The sequence below is a fragment of the Macaca thibetana genome, chromosome 5 (assembly GCF_024542745.1).
Source record: "Macaca thibetana thibetana isolate TM-01 chromosome 5, ASM2454274v1, whole genome shotgun sequence".
NCBI classification, from domain to species: domain Eukaryota; kingdom Metazoa; phylum Chordata; class Mammalia; order Primates; family Cercopithecidae; genus Macaca; species Macaca thibetana.
In genome coordinates, this window is record NC_065582.1 from 24,190,267 (window position 1) to 24,204,532 (window position 14,266).

The 14,266-nt window shown below is 37.5% G+C and overlaps 1 protein-coding gene and 1 long non-coding RNA gene across 2 annotated transcripts in view; both read right to left on the reverse strand.

Moving 5' to 3' along the window:
* Positions 1-8,689, reverse strand: part of LOC126955374 (uncharacterized) — a 77,672-nt gene extending 68,983 nt beyond the window's left edge. Inside the window, exons 1-3 of the long non-coding RNA XR_007725914.1 lie at positions 8,550-8,689; positions 7,441-7,524; positions 999-1,168 (exon numbers count right to left, since the gene is read on the reverse strand). This is a non-coding gene — a long non-coding RNA (uncharacterized LOC126955374). The remainder of the gene's footprint in view (positions 1-998; positions 1,169-7,440; positions 7,525-8,549) is intronic.
* Positions 1-14,266, reverse strand: part of CPE (carboxypeptidase E) — a 536,015-nt gene that overhangs the window by 229,388 nt on the left and 292,361 nt on the right. The gene's annotated exons all lie outside the window — the stretch shown is intronic.

The window sequence follows — 14,266 nt, forward strand, 5'->3', positions numbered from 1 at the left end:
ACACACATTAGCCTAGGTCTACACAGGGTGAGGATCATCAATATCACTGTCTTCCACCTCCACATCTTGTCCCACTGGAAGGTCTTTAGGGCCAATAACATGCATGGTGCTATCATCTCCTATGATAACTATGCCTTTTTCTGGAATACTTCCTGAAGGACCTGTCTGAGGCTGTTTTACAGTTAATTTTTTTTATAAGTAGGAGGAGTAAAAAGAACAATGAAAGTGTAGTATATTAAATACATAAACCAGTAATAAATGCATTTACTATCAAGTATTACATACTGTACATAATTGTATAGGCTACCCTTTTATATGACTGGCAGCATAGTAGGTTCGTTTACACCAGTGTCACCACAAACACATGAGTAATAAGTTGCACTAAGATACAACAATGGCTTTGCTGTCACTAGGTGATAGGAATTTTTCAGCTCCCTTATAATAGATGGGACCACTGTTGTATATGTGCTCTGTTGATGACCAAAATGTCATTATGCAGGGTGTGACTGTATACAGCTACCTCTTCTCTCAGCCCACTTCCAGATAAAAATAAACTCTAAAAGAGCAGCAAGGTCATCTCTAGGAAAATAGAAATGAATGATCATCTAAGACCCCCACACCCCCAAATCACCTATTTTTGACAAACAATCTAGAAGGCAACATCTCTAAAACCCTTCAGGATACTAGCCTGATAATAAACCAGACCCATCAGTTAATTAATAGAGAAGCAATGTTTCTGGCTTATATTTTTAAAAATTGGATATAGCAAAAATATGTTATTTACTATAGATATACACCCTCTGCCTACAAGAACTTGAAAATGAGAGAAATAATAGTGCCCTATAATAAGTGTTAAGTTTAAACCATTATGATTTAAAGTGAAGAGTGTAAAAATCATATTTAAATGTAATAACATATGTAAAGAAAGAAAATAGTAGCCACAAAGAAAAAAAAGAAAAAAAGAGAGATTTTGAAAGACAAAAGTAGTGAGTACTTACTGAAGCATTATGCAAAGGAATGCTGCGTTTCCTTAAGGTCTTGACCTGTTAAGTCAATGGGCATGAGGTGCATTTCGTTGAGGCGCCCTTAGTTGACATCTTGAAACACTCGAATCATGAGCCTCACTCCACCATTACTCACCAAGCCAACTCCTTTTTATGTAGCTTCCCTGTAAGGAGATAAATACTGATCAGATGTAAACAATGCATTGTGCATTTGGTGTTTTTATGTGCTGCTGCAGGTTAATAAATTGGCCGTTCCTATTTACACATCAGGGTTTTCAGCTTGCAGTTTAAATCTTTTTCTGAGAGGAAAAAACACTTTTAGAGAGTTAGAAAACCAGTCCACTGAGCTTAGAAGGCTAGAGGTCAAGGTCTGGATCATCACAAATTACCCAGGTATTCCCACCCCACAAGGCATCTATGAATAGCCAGAGTAGCTTTTTTGGTGCTACCCTGACTGTGCAAAGGTCTACCTTGAAATTCAACAGAAAAATATCTCACTAACGTTCATTATGCTCTTAATATATAACGACTCAAACTACTGCTATCAAATACACTTGGCCTAAAATAAAGAATAGGAAAATAATGAAACAACTGCATTGAGTTTCACTCAATAAGTATGTTATTAAAGACAACAGAAACTGAGTAGCTAGATTAAGAACTAAAATACACTTTAAAAGAATAAAACACCTGCAACTCTTAATATACCACTTTAGCCTGAAAACAAATATATCTACATCTGTTATTAAGGTAGAATTTGGCTAACTGTAAACTAATATAGTAACTTTAGGTTCTCTTTTTTTAAAAAATGTGTTATGCTCAAAGATCTAGGTGGTATCATTGCGATGTTTTTTTTTTATTACTTCTCATGTACAGAAAAACTTGGCTATCTGGGAATAACATTATTTTTGGCTTGGACCTTATGTGGAGAATCGTAATGACACATGCAGCTGTTGAAATGTAAATGAGAAATAGGTTAACCACATATGGAAACTACACTTTTTATTCCACCTCTCTGCTCCTTTCTCTTAGTTTAATAAGCCATATTCAACTTCTGCTTAACATAGAACACTACTAAGTACTGTCTAGAAATTTAGCTTAATTTTTTAGATTTCATATCAATTATACCATTTTCACAGAGACAGAATTTGAAGAGATCAAATAATTAAGCTAAAATGTACATTAAATGTATATTAAATGAAAAGATCAAATAATTAAGCTAAAATGTATATGAAATGATAGCCCTTTGAAGCATATCTAGAACACCTTTTATTTCCCTGTCTGGAGAAGTAAAGGTTTCTCTGTGTGTAAAGTGATGTGATACGTATTCATAAGTAGAGCCCATGTTACATACTGACTGGCAGAATCAAGACAATAGTGACAAGGCTTTGAGACCAGAACCCACAGAATCTAGCATATAAAAGTAGAAAGCAGCTTACAAAGTTTTCTTTTTGAATTTTGAAAGCATTTGTTAATTCATCTGTTTAATAAATATGTATTGAACATCTTCAATGTCTTAGGCCTTATTTTGGTGCTGGGATACATAAACTCTGTGTTCCCATATTACATTCTAGTGTGAGAGACAGACACTCAACAAGATCAATTAAAATGAGTTGTCTATTAGATAGTGATAAATGCTAAGTCTGAGGGGGGAAGAAAAAATATAAAAACAAAGCAGGGAAGAGCTGTTTTGCCGGTGGATTTTGCAATTTTTAGATAGTGCAGCCAAGAAAAACTTTACTTGACTCGAAGCCTGAAGGACATTGGTTAAAAACCAGCAAAGAAGTGGAGAAGAAACTACACGGATTTGGGGAAGATCACTGTCACAGAGAACAAGGCCAGAGGTGCTGAATGAGGAGGAAGCAGGTTAAGGATGACACACGCAGGGCGCAATGGCTCACGCCTATAATCCCAGCACTTTGGGAGACTGAGGCAGGTGGATCACAAGGTCAGGAGTTTGAGACCAGATAAGCCTGGCCAATATGGTGAAACCCCGTCTCTACAAAAAAAAAAAAAAAAATACAAAAATACAAAAATTAGCCAGGAGTGGTGGTGCCCGCCTGTAGTCCCAGCTACGTGGGAGGCTGAGGCAGAAGAATCTCTTGAACCCGGGAGGGAGAGCTTTCAGGGAGCCAAGATCGCGCCACTGCACTCCAGCCTGGGTGACAGAGAGAGACTCCATCTCAAAAAAAAAAAAAGTATGACACACGAATCCATGCGGCTGGAGCAGAGTGGAGAAAGGGAGACTAAGAGGAGCTGTGGCGAGAAAGGAAACAGCAGGGTGGGAAGAAGATTCTGTAGGGCCTTGTGGGTCACAAAAAGGACTTTGGCTTTTATTCTGAGTGACATGAGAGCCACTGATGGGTTTTGAGCACAGGCATGCCACAATCTAAATCCCCTTTTAAGAGGATTATTCCGAGGCTGGGCGCAGTGGCTCAATCCTGTAATCCCAGCACTTTGGGAGGCCGAGGCGGGCAGATCACAAGGTCAGGAGATTGAGACCATCCTGGCTAACACGATGAAACCCCGTCTCCACTAAAAATACAAAAAATTAGCTCGGCGTGGTGGCGGACGCCTGTAGTCCCAGCTACTCGGGAGGCTGAGCCAGGAGAATGGCGGGAACTCGGGAGGCGGAGCTTGCAGTGAGCCGAGATCTCGCCACTGCACTCCAGCCTGGGCCACAGAGCGAGACTCTGTATCAAAAAAATAAATAAATAAAATAAATTTTAAAAAGAGGATTACTCTGGCTGCTGTGTCAGGAAGAAAATGAAGAATCAAGAGAGTCACTGACTGAAAAATGCTGTTAGCCAACTGAAGAAAAAGAATTGTTTTTGAGTACCAAGAAGTTTTAATGATAAACAAAAAAAAAAGATAATCAAACATTTCTCCCTCATACACATGCCACATATAGAGCAAACAAGGATTCTTAATCTGCATTTTAATGATTGTATCCAATTTAAATACCTACTTTTCATGCACATATAGTAGTACTTTCTCTTTCAGAGCATGCCGTGACCTTATGAGATAAAATAATATTTAAAATGTATATTATGCCTTCTTTCCAAGTATGATATTATCACTAATTCTGAGAATGATTTCATAAACCTTTTGGCTGGAATGTAACTTGTATGTGGTTTTAATAAGAACTGAAAAATTTGAATCTATCTTTAGTCTTCATTTTGGTGACAATACCAATACTCTTTTTTTGTTACTTTTTTTCTCATTATGAAAACAACTGATTTGTCAGATTTTACTGCATAATTATGAGAACGACATAAAACCTTCTATGGTTTCCTTTCACTATTTGAAAAAGTTCTGTAACACACGACACACTAAGGACAAGGTTCAAATAGCCCACGGCTCTAATAAAACTTGGTTTGTAAACGTTCATCAACCTGTGTCTGACTCAAGCTTTTGCTTTCTGATTATTCTCATAAAGTTATCATACTTACATTTCCACTTGTCCCTGCAGCAAAAGATTCATATTGTGTAATCAAATTGAAATCTTCTTTATTCTTAGTGCTTAAAAAACTACTTTGTATTCAGCATTTTTACTAATATTTTACTATTATTTTAGTGTTTTGGTGAACTGTATTTTGAGTCGTTGAGCCACTTTGCAAATTTGGGATATAAACAGCACTATGATCACAGCAACAACAAAAGTAGGATTATCGATAAGCAAAAACAATAATACACAAATATGTGAACATAAGTTATTTAAAGAAATTGATGAATAAGAGCTTGTAGCACATACACAATCCTTGAAAACATAATTATTCAGAACATAAAGACATTTCTGCAAAAAATCATTATTATTGCTTTACTTCAAATTTAAGAAATGTGAGAAAACATTTCAGTCTAAAATGACTAAAACACCTATGAACCACCCACAGATCGTCAGGGGCCACCGGTGTTCCATGGACTATGCCTTGAGAAATTGCCCTAAGGATTATTGCCCTAGGTTATTATGGCTGGATGGAGACGCTCTCAGAACAGTAAGACATCTCATTTCAACAAGGGGATTAGGCTTTCATCTAATTCACATATTGGGTTTCTGAGGAAAATTTTTACTTCAAAAAATGTTTCTGCTGATTTGAAAAAAAGGACTTTAAGAAGCATAACCACTAAGTTTGTCTAGAAGCAGAAATATGAAACAATCAAAGACAAGTTATTCGAAGAGAATAATATCATACCAGCAGCTAGAGGCACAGCTAGAATAAGAATCTAAGGTCCCCTAACACAAGACAGTGGTTTTTCACTGTATCATGTTCTCTTCTTTATACAAAAGGAAGGAAATCGGGATAGGAACCTCTTAAAGCAAAAAACTATTAAAACTGTGCAACGAAGGCCTAAAGGAAATGCCTGAAGTAAATAACATGTCCAGTGAAACTTCTGGCATAGGCAAGATAAAGAGAAGAGAAATATACAGAATAATCTTTATGCTACTTCATGCTCTAAGAAAACAAAGAATATTAACAAAATTTCTCATGTTATACTGTTTCGGGACTTAAAACCAAAAATAGATTGGCAGATTTTGGCATATTAAATTGATCGTTCAGTAAATTTAATGGATCTACCATCACGTCTGCCCACATTTTTTGCTATTATTGAAGTTCTTTCTGTGGAAGACTTAGAATTCACTTGCCAGAGTTCCATTCTCTGATCATACCATTTCCCAGTCAGAACTACACGAAAAAACAAGCATCAACTGCTGACCTTTCAAATTCATCCCTCTTTGAAACTCCAATCACAGAAAAATACTTAGGAAAATGTGCCTCTTTCATCTCTGTGTGGTGGATGCTTAGTTCTTCCTACAGAAGCTGGCAACCCCGGTTCCTTTTCTCACTTGTGAGAAATGCTTTGAAAAAGCCATGTCCAGCCAAAGTTCTCAGCCTTCGATTTCCTTCTTTACTTAAAATGAGGAAATGATTTGTAGAAAGGGGAAAAAAAACAATAATAGGATTCATTTATTGTCTACTTAGCTGGTCTGAATTATCTCCTAATCCACATCTTTGCTGACTCTAGGAACTCAAGTCCATTCTCAGCACTTGACAAAGGCACCTATTTTTGCAAAACTTTGTTCTCATAACCAAGCTGGGAGTTGGTAAAACATAAATGCTAAACTTTCTTCAACATACACTAGATGCTTAGGTTAAAGTTACTATATATATATAATAGAGAGCCAAGGAATAGACAAAAATTAACATTGTGTATGTGTACACACACGTGGGTAAGCTCAAATATGTACATTCAAGACTTTGCACTGCTTCACATTATTTGTTTTCACATCAAATTACCTCTGTATGCATAGTGATTGGAGCTAACACTGAAGTGCCTTTGCACTCCCCAAGTAACCACAGATTAGTAAAAACTAACACTTATCGAGCACTCACCAGGTGCCAGGGGTTTTGCTGGGCATTTCATGTGCATTGTCTTATTTAATCCTCGCCTCATATGAGGTGGACACACTTTACAAATACGCAAACTGGGACTTCATAGTTAAATTAATTTCCTGAGGTTACAGAGCTAGTGATGAAAGTACAGAGCCTGTTCAAATCTAGATCTTACTAGGTAGCTCATAAACTGGACCACACTGTCTCCATAAAATGTAAGGAGGCCACAAGGATATTACGCATTAAATCGCAGTTTCTCCTTTATGAGGGCTCATGGGAGAGGCCACTGTCAGTTTCAGTATCAAGAATAATTGGGCTTCTCTTGAGCAAATGATTCCTTTTATCCTTATATTGTTTACTAAAAGTGTAAATGAAATTCATGAGCCCCTTTCAGCAGGGAAGAAACCTTAAGCATTTACCTAGCAGCATATTCCTGACTTAATGATTTTGTTCCTATTCTCATTCTGTGAGCCCATTTTCTTTATTCATGTAATTTGGTTTTCATTTAATCTTGGGTTATTTTCTGTATCCATATAAGCCATCTTAATGGTTCTCTAGGGCTAAAAGGAGATAAATGTATGAAAGAATAAGCAAAACTGGATGATAAGCATTTAGAAATGTGAATGATATTCCAGAAAAGACATCACCTTTTGGTGAAAAATTGTTTCAGATAACTCGCATGGTGGGTAAATCACAAGTGTCAAAGTGATAACTTATTCCGAGAGACTGACCTATGACATTGCTGATATGCTTTTCTCAGACAGTAGGATTTTGGTTTTTCACTAAAGAGCTTCACCATATCAGCAATATGTTGGAAATACAGACTTTGACTTTTCTTCTAGAGTTGTCTGGAAAACGTAAAAATAGAGATCTCTAGGTGGTGGGGATTTGGGTAGCTGATAAGAGAACATGTTGCTGCTACTATTTTCTGATTTTTTTCTTTCAGTTCATAAAACAGATAAATAATGTATGTTTCTTTTTTCTCTTCTAAAACTTTATATTAGAGTGTATTTTTAGCTAGACCTGTAGTTGAATACATGCATTACCTTTCTCTTAAAAAAAAATTGCAGAAAACCCCAGAATAAAGATGAAAGAAGCTCTATTTTCTTTCCTTTTTCCTTCAGTAGTCCCTGGCAAATAAGAAGAAAGAAGGATTTCTCCTGTGTAAAAACAACTGATGTACTGGTGTATTCAATAAAAAAAATCATTTAATATTTTAAATATTCAATATAATATGAACTTACTATAGTTGTCAATATTCATATTACAACAAGACAACACAAATTACCAATGATTACAGGCTTGTCTTCCATATACACTATAATACTGTTATTAAAATCATGAAAGGATAATATGTCTGTATGAACCAGTACAGAAATAAACTCCATAATTTACCAGATTTTTGCCTCTTTACCATATTTATTGTATTTCTAAAAACAGGTGAAATTATAAAATTGTAATGTTCCATCTTCTTGACAATCAGAATTAGTGTCTTCTCTGTAATTTTAATTTATAAAAAGTTGGCATTTTAACATAGAGTTGAAAAATATGTTTTGTCCATCACATCAGTGGGGTTCCTCACTGTATATCCCCTATAAAGAATTCATGCTACTTGTGTTAAAGAATATGAGAATAATTTTTATTTTTTTAATTATAATTTCTTCTATGGTTGGATTATAACATGCCCATGGAAACTTTATAGTTAAAACGCATTTACAAGAACAATAGAAGAGTCCTGAGGTGTGCCATCAGTCTTTGGTTCAGTACAGTGCTTTCCTTGGGTAGTTTATATCTGGATTCTCCACCTTAATTCCCATTGAATTAAATGATTTAGCTGAGTCTATTTTGAGAAAATGTAAAACAAAGAAAACATGTGTAAGGATTCCCTGACAGTTTAATTATCCAACTTCTCTCAAATCCTTGAAATGAAAGTTAATTGCCATAGACCTTACCATCATTTCTCTTTTTCCATCAGGACACATCGATCCCAAGATCCCTATAAAAAGGAGACAACTTAGACAGCCCAGATTAAATTGGTCCACTGGAGTACCTATTGAAGAGCCATGTCGAAATTCAGCCTCTTAAAGCACAGCCTCTTAAAACCCACGCTGTAGTCACTCTCTTCTAAACTCTGCTTTCTTAAAGATTGACTTACTTTCTTTACTGGGGATCTTGAATGAGAAACTTCTCTGGAGAGAATTCAAGTCCAGGCAGTATGGCTGGCACGGGCCTAGGGAGAGATCACTTCGGTGACCGCTGAAACAAACAGCACCTGTGAGCTAGCACACGGCAGTTGTTTAATTAAGCACAGCATCACATGCAGAGCGATTTCTGATGGGAAATGAAGATCCCACTGGAAACTGCTAGGGGCATTAGACAAGCAAAATGTAATTATCTGAACTGAAATCCAGCTGACATCTCTGACAACAAATACCAGGGGATCTTTAAGGATCAGATGCTCCATTTTAAGTCAGTGCTTCTGGCTTCAGTGTTCTCTGCTCCCCCTTCATCCCCCCAAGATGGAGAGAGCACCTCACACTGAGTCACCAGCATGCACTTTGTCTGCCAATTCTTTCTGCTAGCAGAGAGGATGTCGGGCTTACACTAACAGAGTAATTGAGACATGTATCCAAATATTTTAGGCCAAATGAATTTTGATTCTTTCCAAATTAAAAGAATCATATAATATTTATAGAAGCTAGAATTCTGCCTTGCCCTCTTTCCTATCCCAGATAGAGCCAGTTTCCCTTGACTTTTTAAAGTAGACATTTGGAGATAGGGTATCTCAGATTGGCCCTTTGTGGCGCCCAGTGAAGACATTCATTTAAATTGTGTCTTTTGTAAATGAATCTTTTAGGAAAGAACTCTTGGACCTTTCAGCCATGGACGTTGCTGCTGCTGCTGTTGTTGTTGTTGTTGTTGTTGTTGTTTTAAGACAGAAACTAAGTGAACAGATTAAAACCAGGATATGATCTGAGCTATGCAATGCTTGGTCTTGGGATTTTAAGTAAGTGAGATGAGAGACCACAATCACAAAGAAGGACTCTTTGCCTTAAGAATAAAAAAACATGAAAACTTTGAAAGTTTTCAAGAATATTAAGAATTAGAGATAGAAAAGATGTCTTTGTTCAATTATCTTTTTAATGGTGAAGCATAGTTCTTCTGGTCTGTATATCATGGATATTCTCCATTTTAATTTTTAATATTTCAGTTCACATTAGCTGAAGTGCCTTCCCTTGAGAGGATTTTTATAATCTGTCTTAGCTGTTAGAAAATTGTTGCTGGTACTTTACTTAGCTCAATTTTTCCTCTGTTTAGGTTTGTGCTACTAGTCTTAATTACATTCTGTTAGATTTCTCTAAATAGTTATTTCCTTTACTCCTTGATTTATTTACTTCATCATATGAAAGCTACTGGTTACTTGCTGAACAAATTGTCATTGTCTCTCTCATTATTTTATTTGCTTTGAGTCCTCTCCTCATTGCCCCTTTAAAGAGAGTGAGCATTGGTCCTGTTTTGTGCCATTATCTGGCATAATGATTAGCACCAGTGAACTGGTTTGAATGATGACGTATATAGTTACCTTAAGTGTAAAACACTGATGGGGTTGGTAACTTCCTTTAAAAAAAATTACAATCTCAGATAATGTACATGAGGAACTCACTCTCACCATAACCTTTCTTATGTAGAAAGGTTATGAAACTGAACATAGGGATTGCCTTTTTCAGGCTGTACTTCTCCACGTGCTAACATATTCAGTCTTAATTGTGTAATTATTTGTTTAACATCTGCTCTCCTCTTTAGACTGAAGCTTCATGAGAGCAGGGCCATATTTCTCTACTTTTTCTCAGAATCTTTAAAACCCTGCACAGTGACCGTTACATCATAACATGATAAACAAGTATTTGTTGAGCAAAGAAGTAAATGAAGTTAGATCTCAGAAACTCACAGAGCCTTGTGTAGCCTGTCATCTCCTTTATCTTCTCTATATTACTCCAGTCCTTTCACCACCTCTACCTTTCAGTTTGGTGTTATAAGATTATTTGTTCTCTGACTCATATTTATGGAAATATAACTAATTATCAACAAATACTATTTCTACTTCCCTGAGCTCCTGAAATTCAACACAAAGGAATTTGTGGTTTTGGATTAATATTTGTCAACTATTCAAAATAATGAACTCATCTAAAAAACCCAGGTCCTCTTAGCAAAATTGACCTTGTTTAAAATGACTGCACCACCCATTCACATTACAGAATTCTATATTTTATTCTTTGCCAAATTCCAAAAGAATTTGCACTTACAATTTTTTTTTTTTTTTTTTTTTTTTTTTTTTTTTTTTTTTTTTTTTTTTAGTTAGAGTCTTGCTCTGTCACCCAGCCCAGACTGGAATGTAATGATGTGATCTCAGCTCACTGCAACCTCTGACTCCCAGGTTCAAGGGTTTCTCATGCCTCAGTCTCTGGAGTAGCTGAGACTACAGGCCTGCACCACCATGCCCGGCTAATTTTTTGTGTTTCTAGTAGAGACAGAGTTTCACCATGTTGGCCAGGATAGTCTCGAACTCTTGACCTCAAGTGGTCCAACCACTTCAGCCTTCCAAAGTGTAGGGATGAGAGACGTAAGCCACTGTGCCCAGCCATACATTTATCCACCTCTAATAGCACCTCTAAGTCCTTTACATGACCCTCTACTGCATCCACCCCAACCTGAGAAGTGTGATTCTACTGCCTTGTCTGGGTACCATGTGCCTTCTCTCCTTTCATTGCCAGGATCTTTAAATAGGTGCCCTAACTTTTTAAAATATATTTTTTGTTTCAATAGCTTTTGGGGTACAAGCGTTTTTTGATTACGAGGATGAATTGTTTATTGGTGAAGTCGGAGTAGTGTACATTGCACCCAATATGTAGTTTTTCATCCCTCCCTCCCACTGCCCCCTGTCTGAGTCTACAAAGTCCATTATATCATTCTGTCTGCCTCCACATACCCATAGCTTAGCTCCCACTTGTAAGTGAGAACATACGATATTTGGTTTTCCATTCCTGAGTTACTTCACTTAGAATAATGGCCTCCAGTTCCATCCAAGCTACTGTAAAGGACATTATCGTTCTTTTTTATGACTGAGAAGAATGCCGTGTAGTATATATAGCATGTTTTCTTTATCCACTTGTTGGTCGGTGGGCACTTAGATTGGTTCCCTATCTTTGCAATTGTGCTGCAATAAACAGATGCATATAGGTGTCTTTTTTTATATAATGACTTCTTTCCCTTTGGGTAGATATTCAGTAGTGGGGTTGCTGAATTGAATAGTAGATCTACTTTTAGTTCTTAAAGAAATCTCCTACTGTTTTCCATAGAGGTTAAACTAATTTGCATTTCTACCAGCAGTGTATAAGCATTCCCTTTTCTCCACATAACAGGCCTAACTTTTAATTGGAAATTTCCCCAGGAATATGCTGCCACCAGCTTATGCCAATCACATCCACTCTGATGCTCAATATTCTGGTTGCCTTCCTAGCTTTCTTCTCTTGGTTAGTAGTACTATGACAGAATTCTCCCAATCACTAAGACTTGAGACTTTCGGATAGTCTTTGGACTAGTCCTCTCCTTCATCCTCTAGGTCCCATTTTCCAAGCCCTTCATTCTTTGTCTGAATAGTTTCTGATCCATTATTACCTTGTCTTCATTCTCACTGATGGCACCCAGGCCTGACCCTCATCATCTGACATCTGGATACTATGTCACGGGAGTTCCCTAAGAGAAGTCTCACAGACTTTAGTCCATCTCACTTTTTAAAATGTCTCTTCATCATATACAATGCATCATTTTCTGCTTCAATTTCTGTTCCTAGCCTTATTTTCCCTTATCTTTCTCAGCTGCCTCAGGCTGCCTCTTTGAACTCCTTTCCTCCATACTCCTAGCCTCTTGCCCAACTCCAGTCATTCTGGTGGAATCCTACCCTGGGGCTTGTGGACTTCCTTATCCCTCTGCCCGGAATGCACGTCCCTTCATCTTCTCTAGCTCACTCCTACAACTGTCAGGTTTCTGCTCACTTCAGTAAAAAGAGCTCTGTCCTGTCCCACCTTTCATCACTATCCCCTGCCACTGCATGTACTACGTACCTATGACGTATTTATTTATTTCTTGTTACTCTCTTGCTAGAATGTAAACTTTATGAAAAATAGATTTTCTTTCCTTTATTTTTCTTTTCCAGAGCATCTCCAGAAACTACAACAGATGGGAGCTCAATAAATATTTGCTGGATGAATAGATAAATTATGTTTCATTTTATTATTCTGTATCATATATAATATATAATAATAAATTAGGCCGGGCATGGTGGCTCACACCTGTAATCCCAGCACTTTGGTAGCCAAGGCGGGCAAATCACCTGAGGTCAGGAGTTCAAGACCAGCCTGGCCAACATGGTGAAACCTCATTTCGACAAAAATACAAAAATTAGCTGGGCATAATGGGTTCCTGTAATCCCAGCTACTCGGGAGGATGATGTGGGAGAATGTCTTGAACCCGGGAGGTGGAGGTTGCAGTGAGCCAAGATGGCGCCATTGCACTCCAGCCTGGGTGACCGAGGAAACTCCGTTTCAAAATAATAATAATAAATAATGATGATAAATTTTAATATTCACATGTTCTCTAGTACTCTGGGATTATCATTTTCTTTCCCTCACTGCAGCATAAATATGAGTAATCAATGAGTATTTTAATAAAATCCAAAAGGTGAAGGAATGTGGGGAGGAAGGAGTTACTTGGCCTCTTTTGTGTTGTTTCTTCGTCTTACAGGAAGCTGCTGCTCCAGGCTTTCCTTCAGTAATGCCTGTCTATCCCGTAGGCCACACCTCTTGGGCATGCTCATTCTCTGAAATCTGCTTCCTCACCAAAGGTGGACTAGTGTTATAGATTTCCTTTGCATGAACAAAGTAAAATTTAATATGGCACCCAAATTAGCAAATGAATCTTGCTACCATCTCTGTATATTTTGTGTGCGTGTCTTGTTGTTGTTGTTTTAGAGACAGGGTCTTGCTCTTTCCGCCACATTGGAGTGCAGTGAAGCAGCCATGGCACACTATAACCTCAAACTCCAGGGTTAAAGCAATCCTCTTGCCTCAGCCTCCAGAGTAGCTAGGATGATGGTGTAGGCCAACACACCCGGTTAATTTTTTTGTTTTTGTAGAGTCTGAGTCCTGCTATGTTGTCCAGATGGGTCTCAAACTCTTGGCCTCAAGTGATCCCTCATCTTGTCCTCCCAAAATGCTAGGATTACAGGCGTGAGCCACCAGGCACAGACCCTGCATATTGTTAAGGTCTGGCACTTTTTCTTTCTGCTACAGTAAGTTATTAAAAACTGTTAAATCATAATAGTGATTAACATGAATTATTTCCCAACATGCATTCAATCCTCACAATCACTCAATGAAGTAGGTACTGTTATTAAAAACTCCATTAACAGAAGAGGAAAATTTGGCTTAGCAATATAACCAACTAACTTAATGTCATGAAACAAGTTTGTGAGTCAGGAATCAAGCCCAGGTCTGTCTGACTCCAAAGCCCGCCATGCTTTACCATTTCCAGCATAAAGTACATTAAATCTCCTTTGGAACCAGGTGGAAAAGTGAATGAACAAATGGATGAATGATTAATTGCATCCATTTTTTTCATCTTATTAATGGTGTTTAATAACCTGATTTCAAACTAACTCAAGGAAGGACTGGTTTTTGTCCAGGGAGAGCATTCTGCAAGTAGCGGCCATTAAGCAGACAGCCTGAAGGACCACCTGCCAAAGATTGAGCAGAGGATGTTTCTGAGCTGCGTGGGAGGCAGAACTCCATAACCTCCAAGGTCTCTTCAAGGTCA